This window comes from Lemur catta, chromosome 3, assembly GCF_020740605.2.
Source record: "Lemur catta isolate mLemCat1 chromosome 3, mLemCat1.pri, whole genome shotgun sequence".
Taxonomy (NCBI): Eukaryota; Metazoa; Chordata; class Mammalia; order Primates; family Lemuridae; genus Lemur; species Lemur catta.
The window spans coordinates 32597956-32610613 of record NC_059130.1 but is presented as its reverse complement, the minus strand read 5'-3'; positions in this window follow the sequence as shown (position 1 = coordinate 32610613).

Here is a 12658-nt window from a genome sequence, read left to right as displayed (position 1 = left end):
TTCGTGTGAGGGGGACATGTTGACTTAAACTCTGAGGCCCCTCCGATACCTGCCATCCAATACTGCTCCATGGTATCTGACTCAGAACTAATGAGGGCATAAATGAAAGAGTTATTCAAGATGAGCCTGAAAGACCATCCTCATACACATTTCTAATGGCTGATTTGGTACAGAAAGCTATAGCTAATTAATGAGATTTCAAATCTTTCCATCTGATAAGATTCAAACTAGCAAATGCCTCTCTTTTCCCTTTCCAGCAATCCTCCTGATATATGTAGTAATCTTCCAGTTTTCCAGTTTGATGCTGGAATGTATCACCAAAGTCTTCTAAGTCATCAAAACTTAATTCAGATATATCAACTGGATTCTCTCCTATTGTCAGCATGCCTGCTCACAGGTCTCCTGCTAGCTTCCCCTGTCCCCTCCCCATCAGTTCAGGGATTGGTACTCATCCCTTTCAACACTCATAACTGCTTTGGAACACCCTCCTGCTCTCCAGAGGTCCTACCTAGTACTACCTATATATTCTCAGGTCAAACTGATGAGAGGTGTGGCATTCTGGTGTAGCCTTTGATTACATCCTTATAATGAATAATGAACCACCAAAACCTCTGAGAGAGAAACCTTCAGAAGCCATGCTTACCCTTATGGGAAACACGTTTATCTGTCTCTGTGGAGGTGACATAGTCTATCTTGTTCAAGGCAGTTTGTCACCTTAAGGAATGTATTAAATTCTCCTCCAAAGTTCCTGTGAATATAATTATATCATCTACATGTGAGAGCACTATTAAAAAGTTTACATTTCAAAATTCCTCTATCTGTTGTTGAAAAGTGCTGGGGCTCTGGAGATAAAGCATGTTGTTAAAATAAAGATTCCAGTTGGGACAAATATTCAACTTTTTTTTCTTATCTTTTTCAGCATGTTATCTGGTCATACCCACTTTTTAAGCCTTATCCAGAATATTGCTAACTCCCTATGCAGTTGCTCTAGGATATATTGTATTGGTCATTACCTGTCCATTTGTTTAGTGTCAGATAAACCAATCCCACTCTAAATTTTTCATATATTACCCCAATTGTAAATACCTTAAAACCTCGAGATGCAACATTTTGGGGTGGCCTAGGCTAGTCTCCCACAAATGCCCATCTCTTTGCTCTTAAAACCCTTCCAGGACTTTCAGATACTCTTTTAGGTATTGTTCTCAGTCCATGTTACAGGCATTGTATTGGTGGATCTTCACAACCACACAGAAAAGTCGGTGTTTCATGATCCCCTGATTGTGGATTGATCATTGAAGTGAGGGTAGAATCATAAACTAGTGAATCTATTGAAGTTACACGGGATCATAAAAGTTATTTCATCATTTAATGCATTTATTTTATGTCTGAGGAAACTAAAGCCCAGAAAGGAGAGAAGACAAGATGGATGACTAGAGACACCAGCTGCCAGATTGTCTCAGAACGAAGGAAAAGATTTAGATGGAAAGGAAAAACAAATGAGCAAACAATCATAGATTGGGTGCAATTCTGAGGATAAAGTGCCAGAACCTACAAGAGATTCCATGGGAAGAAGTTGCAGAGAAGAACAAGAAGGAGCAAGATATTGGCCGAAGGTAACCCCAGAGAGGCTTGGAGTCCAGTAAAAAGGGTAAGTGAAGCAGTTTATTTCTCCCTCCCTTACATGTCTATCAGTTAGTAGGCTCCTGAGGTGCTGGAGAGTCTTTCTACCCTCACAAGCCCAAAAGAGACTGCCACCAGTGAACTGGGAACTTCTTGAGGACAAAGCACCAGTCCGCCAGTCAGCCCCCTTCGGGCACACCCTGCCACCACAGACCTGTGCTGAGATGGGAGGTGCCATATTGGTTCTCCACACACTGTGCACCTCTGCCCTCCCCAGGAGGTTTTAGCCCCTCAGTTTTTGTCTTGCCCATTCCCATACAAACATTTCCCAACTCTGGACCAGACTGCAGGAGCCACAAGGGACTTGGGGGCCCCAGGGGGTCTTTGTGACCCGAAAGCCTGGACATTCTGGTCAGGCTGCCTTCCAGAAAGAGGGACAGAGATGACCAGAGTGCTAGCTTTCCTCCATTCAAATGCTTTTTCTTCCCTTTCACTCCTCCACCCATGGCTGCTGAGAAAGCTGGCACTCTTAGGATTTGCTGCTTCCTCTCTATTGGTCCATCTACCACACCACGGCTTCCACAGGGAGTGGGACTCAAAACGTTCCTCAAAGAACTTCAGGGGATTAAGGGATGCTCAGACTGTGAGCTCCCTGCTCACCAGCCCTGCCTAGCACTGCTTGCCTGGCAGCTCCATTAGAGCAGGACACACCCCAAAGTAGAGGGACATCAAACCTGCTTGAGCATCCCTTAGGCAACTCAGGACCAGCACACTTCTCCCTGGTACAGTCAAGGATTGATTTTGGGGAACAGGCCTGCAGGCCAGATTCCATACCCCCAGGACTTGATTGTGTTCCTCAGGGACACAAAAGGGTAATTTGTGAACTAATCTTGAGTGGCAAGGGAGCCTGTGTGGGCAGAACTGAAAAGAGAGTGCACTGTGGGTCCCAGCCACAGTGTAGGAAGGTTGCACTCTCAGTCCAGGGTGGGTTCATGGACAGCGAAGCTCACAGCCCACAGTGTCATCATGGGGGAGCTCAGCTAGTTTGAGCCACTGCCTACTGGCAGATGCCAAGGAAGACTACAGAGCAGGGAGGGGAAATAAGTGTGAAAATGCCTCCATGCAGCCAGATTGTAAACCTCAGACACCCCCACCTCCACAAGCAGACTTGCTGGCTGGGTGGGACCACTTCAGCCCGCCCTGGAGGTTTTACCCAGAAGTCTGGGAGCAGACCTTTGACTCCTGCTTAACAATAACCTTACCAGATTTTGTAGAGCCTGAGGGTAGACTCACCCAACCTAGCCCTGCCCAGCCTAACTCCTCCAACTGCCTCTGATGTGGTGGAATATAACGACTCACCTGGAAGTTCCAGGGCCCCACCTACCACCTGGGCATTCAAGTGTTTCCCTTGAAGGGCTAGAACCAGTCACAGGTCCCCAAAACAACACTGCAGCTTGTTTCTTCTGGTAAATGCCACCTACTGAGAGGGATGTCAATTTGCACAGCCCTTTATAGCATTTACTGACTTAATCATACAGGGTGTGGTTGATTCTTACAAGCACCATCTATTGTCTCAGAGATTAAACTGGGCATGCCAATACAATTCACACTGTTAAAAAGACTACCAAGCTGGAGAAAGAGAAAAGATTTCAAAGATTTCCAGCCTCCCTCATCAAAGAGAGAGTGGGAATCTTCCCCCACACGTAGCTCACCACTGCTACAGCCTACAAACAGCTAGCAACTGAGAAAACCACCACACTAAGGATATCCACAACCAAGGCATCCATCCAGAACCTTGATCACCATCAAAGCACCTATAAGCAAAGTAAGAGGTCTTACCCAACGTATGCTACAGACACACCCTTATGAGAGAGAGAGAGAGTGTGTGTGTGTGTGTGGGGGGAGGGGAAGCCCCATCTAAACAAAGGAAAATCCAAAAATAAGAATTGACAGCTGCCCTAGATGAGAAGTAATCAGTGAAAGAACTCCACAAGTATGAAAAATCACAGCAAAAGGACACACCCAAAAAGGAACACCAGCTGTCTAGCAATGGATACCAACCAAAATGAAAATATTGAAATTACAGATAAAGAATTCCAAATATGGATGGCAAGGAAGCTCAATGACGTCCAAGAGAAAATGGAAAACCAACTCAAACCAGAAAAACAATTCAGGAAATGAATGAAAAATTCACTAAAGAGATTGACATATTAAAAAACAAAAAACAAAAACAAAAAACAAATAGAACTTCTGGAAATGAAAAATTCATTTAAGGAAATAAAAAACCATGGAAAGTTTTAAGAATAGACTACAATAGTCAGAAGAAAGAATCTCAGAGCTTGAAGACAATTCTTCTGAAGTAACTCAGTCAATGAAAAATAAAGAACAGAGAATTAAGAGAAATGAACAAAGCCTGCAAGAAATATGGAATTATGAAAAACAGTCAAATATAAGACTTAAATGTAAGGCATGAAACCATAAGAATGCTAGAAGAAAATGTTGGAAAAACTCTTCTAGATATCAGCTTAGGCAAAGAATTTTTGAAGAAACCCCCCCAAAGCAATCACAGTAACAACAAAAATAAATATATAGACTTGATTAAATTAAAAAGCTTCTATACCAAAGCCAGGAAAAGACACAACAAAAAAAAGAAAACTACAGACCAATATCTCTCATGACTATAGGTGCAAAAATCCTCAACAAAATCTTAGCAAATTGAATCCAACAGCACATCAAAAAAATAATTCATCATGACCAAGTGGGCTTTATCCCAGAGATGCAAGCCTGGTTCAACAAGTGCAAGTCTATAAATGTAATTTACCACATAATTAAAAGCAAGAACAAAGACAATATATCTCTCAATAGATGCAGAAAAGGCATTTGACAAAATCCAGCACACCTTTATGATAAAAATTCTTAATAAAATAGACATAGATGGGACACACTTTAAAATTATTAAAGCCATATGCGATAAACCCATAGCCAATATTATACTGAATGGAGAAAAATTGAAAGCATTCCCACTTAGAACCGGAACCAGACAAGGTTGCCCACTATCTCTACTTCTATTCAACATAGTGCTGGAACTCCTTGCCAGAGCAATCAGACAAGAGTGGGGAATTAAAGACATATGAATGGGGGCAGAAGAGATCAAACTCTCACTCTTTGCTGACGATATGCTATTATATCTAGAAAGCCCCAAAGATTCAACCAAGAGACTCCTGGAATTGATAAATGAATTCGGTAAAGTCTCAGCATACAAAATCAATACACACGAATCAGTGGGATTCACATAAGCCAATAACAGTTAAGCCAAAAATCAAATCAAAGATGCAAGACCTTTCACAATAGCTTCAAAGAAAATTAAATATCTAGGAATATATTTAATGAAGGAGGTAAGAGACATATATAAGGAGAACTACAGAACACTGAGAACAGAAATTGTAGAAGATGTAAACAGATGGACATCCTTATCATGATCTTGGATTGACAGAATCAATATTGTTAAAATGTTCATACTACCTAAAGTGATCTACAGAATTAATGCAATCCCTATCAAAATACCATCATCATTCTTTACAGATGTAGAAAAATTAATTCAATGCTTTGTATGGAACCACAGAAAACCTCATATAGCAAAAATAATCTTAAGCAAAAGAACAAACTGGGAGGCATTTGTCTACCAGACTTTAAGCATTACTATAAGGCTATAGTAACCAAAACAGCATGGTACTGGCACAAGAACAGAGATATTGGAACAGGACTGAGACCCAGATATAAAACCATTCTCATATTGTCATCTAATCTTTGACAAAGCAGAAAAAAATATACATTGGGGAAAAGAATTTCTATTCAATAAATGGTACTAGGAAAACTGGATAACCACATGCAGAAGATTGAAACAGGATCCTCAACTCTCACCTCTTACAAAAATCAACTCAAAATGGATAACAGACTTAAACCTAAGGCATGAAACCTTAAGAATTCTAGAAGAAAATGTTGGGAAAACTTTTACAGACATTGGTCTAGGCAAAGAATTTATGAAGAAGACCCCCAAAGCAATCACTGCAACAACAAAAATAAATAAATGGGACCTGATCAAATTAAAAACTTCTGCACAGCCAAGGAAATTATCATTAGACCGAATAGAGAACCTACAGAATGGGAGAAAATATTTTCTTTCTACACATCCAATGAAGGGCTGATAACAAGAATCTGTATGAAACTTAAGAAAATCAACAAGAAAAAATCAAACAACCCTGTCAATAAATGGACAAAGGACATGAACAGAAACTTTTCAAAAAAAGACAGACTAATGGCAAGCAAATATAAAAAAGTGCTCAACATCTCTAATCATTAGGGAAATGCAAATTAAAATCACCACCTAACTTCTGTAAGAATGGCCTTTATAAAAAAGTCCCAAAACAACAAATGCTGGTGTAGATGTGGAGAGATAGGAACACCCTTACACTGCTGGTGGGACTGCAAATTAATACAATCCCTGTGGAAAATAATTTGAAGATACCTTAAAGAGCTAAAAATGGAAATACCATTTGATCCAACAATCCCACTACTAGGCATCTAACCAAAGGAAAAAAGGACATTCAATAATAAAGACATCTGCACTTGAATGTTTATGGCAGCACAATTCACAATTGCAAAGACGTGGAAACAACCCAAGTGCCCATCAATGCTTAAGTGGATTCATAAAATGTGGTATGTGTATACTATGGAATACTACTCAACTACCAAAAGCAATGGTGATCTAGCACCTTTTTTATTATCCTGGATAGAGCTTGAGCCCATTCTTCAAAGTGAGATATCACAGGAATGGAAAAACAAGCACCCTCGCCATCAAAGTGGTACTAACTGATCAACACTAAGGTGCTCACATGATAGTAATATTCATTGGGTGCCAGTCAGTTGGGGGTCGGGGGTGGTTAAAGTCACAACTAATGAAGACGGAACACACTGTATTGGGGAAAGGCATGCATCTATCCCTGACTTGGGTGAGGCAAAGTCATTACTTGTAACAAAAATGTTTGTACCCCCATAATATTCTGAAATAAAAAAACAATCTACTTAGGTTGTGCCTCCTTTGTAAGTTGGAATATACTGGATACTCAAGAAAGTATCATATCAATGAATAAATTGATGCTATCTAAAGTAAATGTAAAAAAAGTTAAAAAAATAAAAAGCTTCTGCACAGCTGAGGACACAATCAATAGAGCAAATAGACAACCCACAGAATAGGGGAAATATTTGCATGCTATATGTCCGATAAAGTGCTGATACCAAAATCTACAAAGAATTCAATCAAAACAGCAAGAAAAAACAAACAACCCCATTTAAATGTGGGCAAAAGAAGTGAACAGAAGCTTTTCAAAAGAAGATAGATGAATGGCAAAAAAACATATGAAAAAATGTTCAACATCACTAATCATCAGGGAAATGCAAAGTAAAACCACAATGAGATATCACCTTATCCCAGCTAGAATGGCTTTTATTAAGAAGTCCAAAAACAATAGATGCTGGCATGGATGCAGAGAAAAAGGAACGCTTATACACTGTTCGTGGGACTGCAAATTAGTACAACCTCTATGGAAAACGGTATGGGGCGATTCCTCAAAGAACTGAAAGTGAACCTACCATTTGATCCAGCAAGCCTACTACTGGGTATTTACCTAAAGGAAAAAAAGTAATTTTATCAAAAAGACACCTGTACTCAAATGCTTATTGCAGCACAATTCACAGTTGCAAAGATGTGGAATCAAGCCAAGTTCCCATCAATTCGTGGACGGATTTAAAAAATGTGGTATATGTACGCTATGGAATACTGTGCAGCCATCAGGAAGGATGAATTAAGACCTTTTGCAACAATTTGGATGGAACTGCAGACCATCATGCTAAGTGAAGTATCTGAAGACAGAAAAACACTCCATGTAATCTCTATTAAATTGGAACTAACCAGTGACCACACATGGGCAAAACTCAGTGGAAATCAAGAATGGGGGAGGGGGAGGAGGTAATGGGCAAAATCCTCCCTAATGTATACAGTGAACACTATCTGGGTGATGGGCCACCTTATAACCCTGACTCATGCATAACAGAAGCAATCCATGTAACCTAAAACATTTGTATCCCCTGTAATATTTTGAAATAATAATTTAATATATATATATATATATATATATATATATATATATATATATATATATATATATATATATATATAAAATCACTCAACCCAGGCCCTGAAACTTTCCTATCATTCCCTAATTTTTAGCTTTTGAAGTAATATAAATTTAATAAACTCATCTTTGCTTGAAAAAAAAACCTTGAGACTCAAGTATGGCATTAAGAAGTATCTAATATTATTTGTTATGTCATTTATGCTTGACCTAGTATTCTTCCTAGAGCATTCCTTAAAATGTAGATATGCCCTCCGTGCCATCATTTTCATTTTCATGCAGTTAATATAAGAATACTATAATCTCCTTATTTGAAGATTCTCCCTTAATTGGGTTTAAATTTCTTATGTGTTAGGAAATCACTGTATACTAAGGGGCCTACCTTAATTCCCAGCATCCCACCCCAGTTCCCAACTCTCTCTTTCTCTCTCTCTCTCTGCCTCTCTTCTTCTTTCCTGATCTTGTCAGATGGGGTGATAAGAGCTGTGTCCTTGGACTACCTGTCCTCTACCAGACTATGCACATTAGTTTATAGATTTAGTATGAGGCAGGTGGCCAAATGTGCTCTCTACCTATCTGGTGAGCAGAAACTAGAGCTGGTGGTGGCTGGTGTACCCATGCTGGTCAGACTCAGGGACCAGAGCAGTTCACAGCATCAGAGATCTTACTTTTCCTCTCCTCTTACCTATATTCTCCAGAAATTCCTTGTTCACTACTCTGTATCTCAGGTTTAGGAAGTCCTTTGCACTCAGGCCACAGGGGCCTAATCTATCAGGTCATTTTAGGAAACAGGCCTGGATGCCTTTCATAAAATGCATGAAAGATAAAGGTGATTTGTAACCTTCTGCAACGGACTTGGCATGGATTTCCATCTATCTGTGCTCCTATCTTTCCTGACAGCCCCACCAGTGTAAAATTGCTAGGAAATTATCCTAGGAGCCTAGACTCATAGTGGTAACACAGAGATGAACTTGAGGCTTTGGACGGCACAGTTCATTCTGAATTGGGACTCCAATAGCACTGCCGTACTACACAAAAATGCCAGAAGTATGATTTACAGTGAACGTAGTGGCAGCCGAGAGCAGTGATTCATAGGAAAGATGCTACAGCCAGACTGCCTGGGTTCTCACCCTGGCTCAGCTGCCTATAGCCATGTGATTTGGGGCAAGTTTTAAACTTCTCTGCACCTCTGTACCCCAGGTTCCTCAACTGTGGGGATAGTATTAGTGTCTACTTCATATGATTGTTATAGGATTAAATGAATTAATATAGGTAATTGTGTAGAATAATACACAATGAGCATAATACAAGTGTTTCTTTTTTGACATGTTAAGGCTATGTCCTTTACCTAGTTGGCTGTGGATCCAAGCTGGATAGCGTAGGGGTGAGGAGAAGGCTTATAAATGTTATAGAACAAATGCAAGGAGGAAGACCAGGACAATATTTGGCTTATGACATGATGGGATGATGCAATAGGTAAATAACTTTGAAAGCTAGGTTAATGTGCTAAGAAAGAATTTGCTAAATTCTGTTAGAAGCACCCCATTCTTCCCATACACACCTTATCTATCAACAATCAGCCCTGGGGAAAAGTAAATCCTAAAGTTTTCTCATAATATAGAGAAGAAACTATTTCTGCCTTCAATAGCTATTCCTTGAGGATTGATTCCTGATATAAAGAACAGATAAGATAGGGGAAGTCTAAAAAGACCCTGCTGCTTTTCCATTCATGAATAAGGACGAGATCACAGAGATGGAGGAAAGCCTGGCATTCACAATTTGGGTCTTCAACTCAAGGTGGGGGAGGGAATCATTTGAGAAGTAAAAGTAATGTCAAGGATAGGGAGCTCCTGCTTCAGATCTGACTTGGAATCCCAGGTATTTGATGTGGAGGATTCTCCAGGTCAAGACAGGGCAGCTCAGCCTAGATAAGAGAGCAGAGCAGTGTGTTCAGACAGAGAGAAGGCACACAGGGTGTTTCCAAGGCATTCTCAGCCGTGTTTGGGATGGGCAAGAAGTTGAGAGCCATGGGGCTTCTAGGAGGCTTGTGGCAAGGAAGGTCAACTCCACAACTGATGCATGAGAGCAAGAGAGGGTTGTCAAGCCAGGGCCTGGAGGAGGATGTGGTAGACACTCAAAGATGGGAATTTAGCTGAGCTCAGGAAGATATGGCTGATGTTGTGGGAGCATAACTCAAGGCAAAAGAGTAGACCATCTTTTCACCAGCCACAAACTGCAGCATGGGTGTGTGTATGTGTATATATATCCCTCTGTCCAGACAAACCAGAAGACAGCTGGTCCCCAGAGGCAGCTACCACTCCATCTATATGTATGTGTGTAGGTATGTATATCTCTCTATATATATCAAGAAAAAGAGAGAGATTTAAGGAATTGGCTCATGTGATTGGGCAGGCTGGCAAGTCCAAAATCTGCAGGGTAGGGTGGCAGGCTGGAGACCCAGGGAATAGTTGTACTTTGAGTCCAAATGTGGCTGGCTGGCAGAATTCCCTCTTCTTCCAGGGAGGTCAGTCTTTTTTTTTTTTTTTTTTGAGACAGAGTCTCACTCTGTTGCCCGGGCTACAGTGCCATGGTGTCAGCCTAGCTCACAGCAACCTCAAACTCCTGGGCTCAAGCAATCCTTCTGCTTCAGCCTCCAGAGCAGCTGGGACTACAGGCATGCGCCACCATGCCCGGCTCATTTTTCTATATATATATTTTAGCTGTCCATATGATTTCTTTCTATTTTTAGTAGAGATGGGGTCTCGCTCTTGCTCAGGCTGGTCTCGAACTCCTGACCTTGAGCGATCCTCCCACCTTGGCCTCCTGGAGTGCTAGGAATACAGGCGTGAGCCACTGTGCCCGACTGAGGTCAATCTTTTTCTATTAAGTCTTTCAGCTGATTGGATGAGGCCATCTATATTATGAAGGGTAATATGCTTTACTCAAAGTTTAATGATTTGAATATTAATCTCATCTTAAAAATACCTTCATAGGAACATCTAGAATAATGTTTGACCAAATATCTGAGTATCATGGCCTAGCCAAGTGGACAAATAAAATTAATCAGCACAGCATGCCAGTCAGCAGGAGGACAATAATAGTGTGGTCAAGAGAGATGTGGAGGCTGGGTGCGGTGGCTCATGCCTGTAATCCTAGCACTCTAGGAGGCCGAGGCAGGAGGATCGGTCGAGGTCAGTAGTTTGAGACTAGCCTGAGCAAGAGCGAGACCCTGTCTCTACTAAAAAATAAAAAGAAATTAACCGGACAACTGAAAATATATGGAAAAAAATTAGCTGGGCATGGTGGCGCATACCTGTAGTCCCAGCTATTCAGGAGGCTGAGGCAGGAGGATCGCTTGAGCCCAGGAGTTTGAGATTGCTGTGAGCTAGGCTGACGCCACAGCACTCTAGCCCAGGCAACAGAGTGAGACTCTGTCTCAAAAAAAAAAAAAAAAAAGAGAGAGAGAGAGATGTGGAGACCAGTGAGTACACACAGAGACAGGCAGACCCTTTCCACACACCCTTCTCACTGGCACCTAGATGCCATCTTAAAAAGAGGGACAGGGTGGGGAATGTTATCTGGGAGACTGAGCATTTTTCTTCCCATGAGAGGTCACTATCTAATGAACAATAGAAATACTGCATAGGACTAAGACTAAAGTACCCAATACACTTATTTACTCCTGTTAACCAAATGAGGGGGGATCTGGCAGGAACACAGATTAGTTATAGACAGTACAGGATTTGTATTTTCTCTCTGCATGTATGAATTTATAGTATGAGTGAATTTAGTGACTCCTCAATATGAGTTGAATCAACACTTCAAGCTGTTCTCTCTTTTTCTGTATCCCTAAAAGTCATCAGATTTTGATATCCTGTAGCATGCAATATTTACTACATCTCTCATCTTGTTTTCAGAAAGGATATCAGTCTGGAGTTCCATTACAGCCATTGGGAGACATCTCCACCACTTCTATCTTCCTATTTCATAAAGACTCTAAGTTTCTCTTAAAAGGCTATGTTGGAAGACTTAGGTATATAAAAGAATACTCCCAAGGTTTACGGGAGCCTGAAGGATGAATAGGTGGGGAAGAGGTGATTTTCTTAGGGCCATGAAACTATTTTATGTTATATGATAATGGTGGGTACATGCCTTTATAAACTTGTCAAAACCTATAGCATATACAGCACAAAGAGAGATCACTGATGTGAACTTTAGACTTTGGTTGATAATGATGTATCAATGTTGGTTCATAGATTGTAACAAATTTAGACACTGGTGCTGGATATTTATGGTTGGGGAGGCTGTGTGTGGGCGTGGGCAGAGGGCAAGAGGGAACTTTCTATACTCTCCATTCAACTTTGTTGTGAACTGACAACTGCTCTAAAATATAACTCGATTAATTTAACTCAATTTAAAAAAATCAAAAGTGAAAACAAAATAAAATATCCACCCTGTCTTGTCATCTTCAGCAAATCTTATGAAAACCAAAAGAATGGTCAATGTCCCAAAACACAGGAAAAGATGTTTGGCATGACTAATACAACAGTGCAAGTCAAAACAGCATTGGGATACCATTTTCATCCCAAATTGCAGAAGTTTAGAAATCTTCAGCCCTGTCAAGAATACGGAGAAATAGGAACTCTTATACATTGGTGATACAGCTGTGAAAGGCTATAAACATTTTTGAGTTATCTGGAATTTTATCATAAAATAAATCACTGAAGAATAAGATCTAAAAACATATAGGTTCCAATATGTGAAAACATACTCAAAAGAATGTATATTATACTATATTTTTAATTGTAAATACTGAAAACAACCATTAACAGAAGAATGGTTGAATA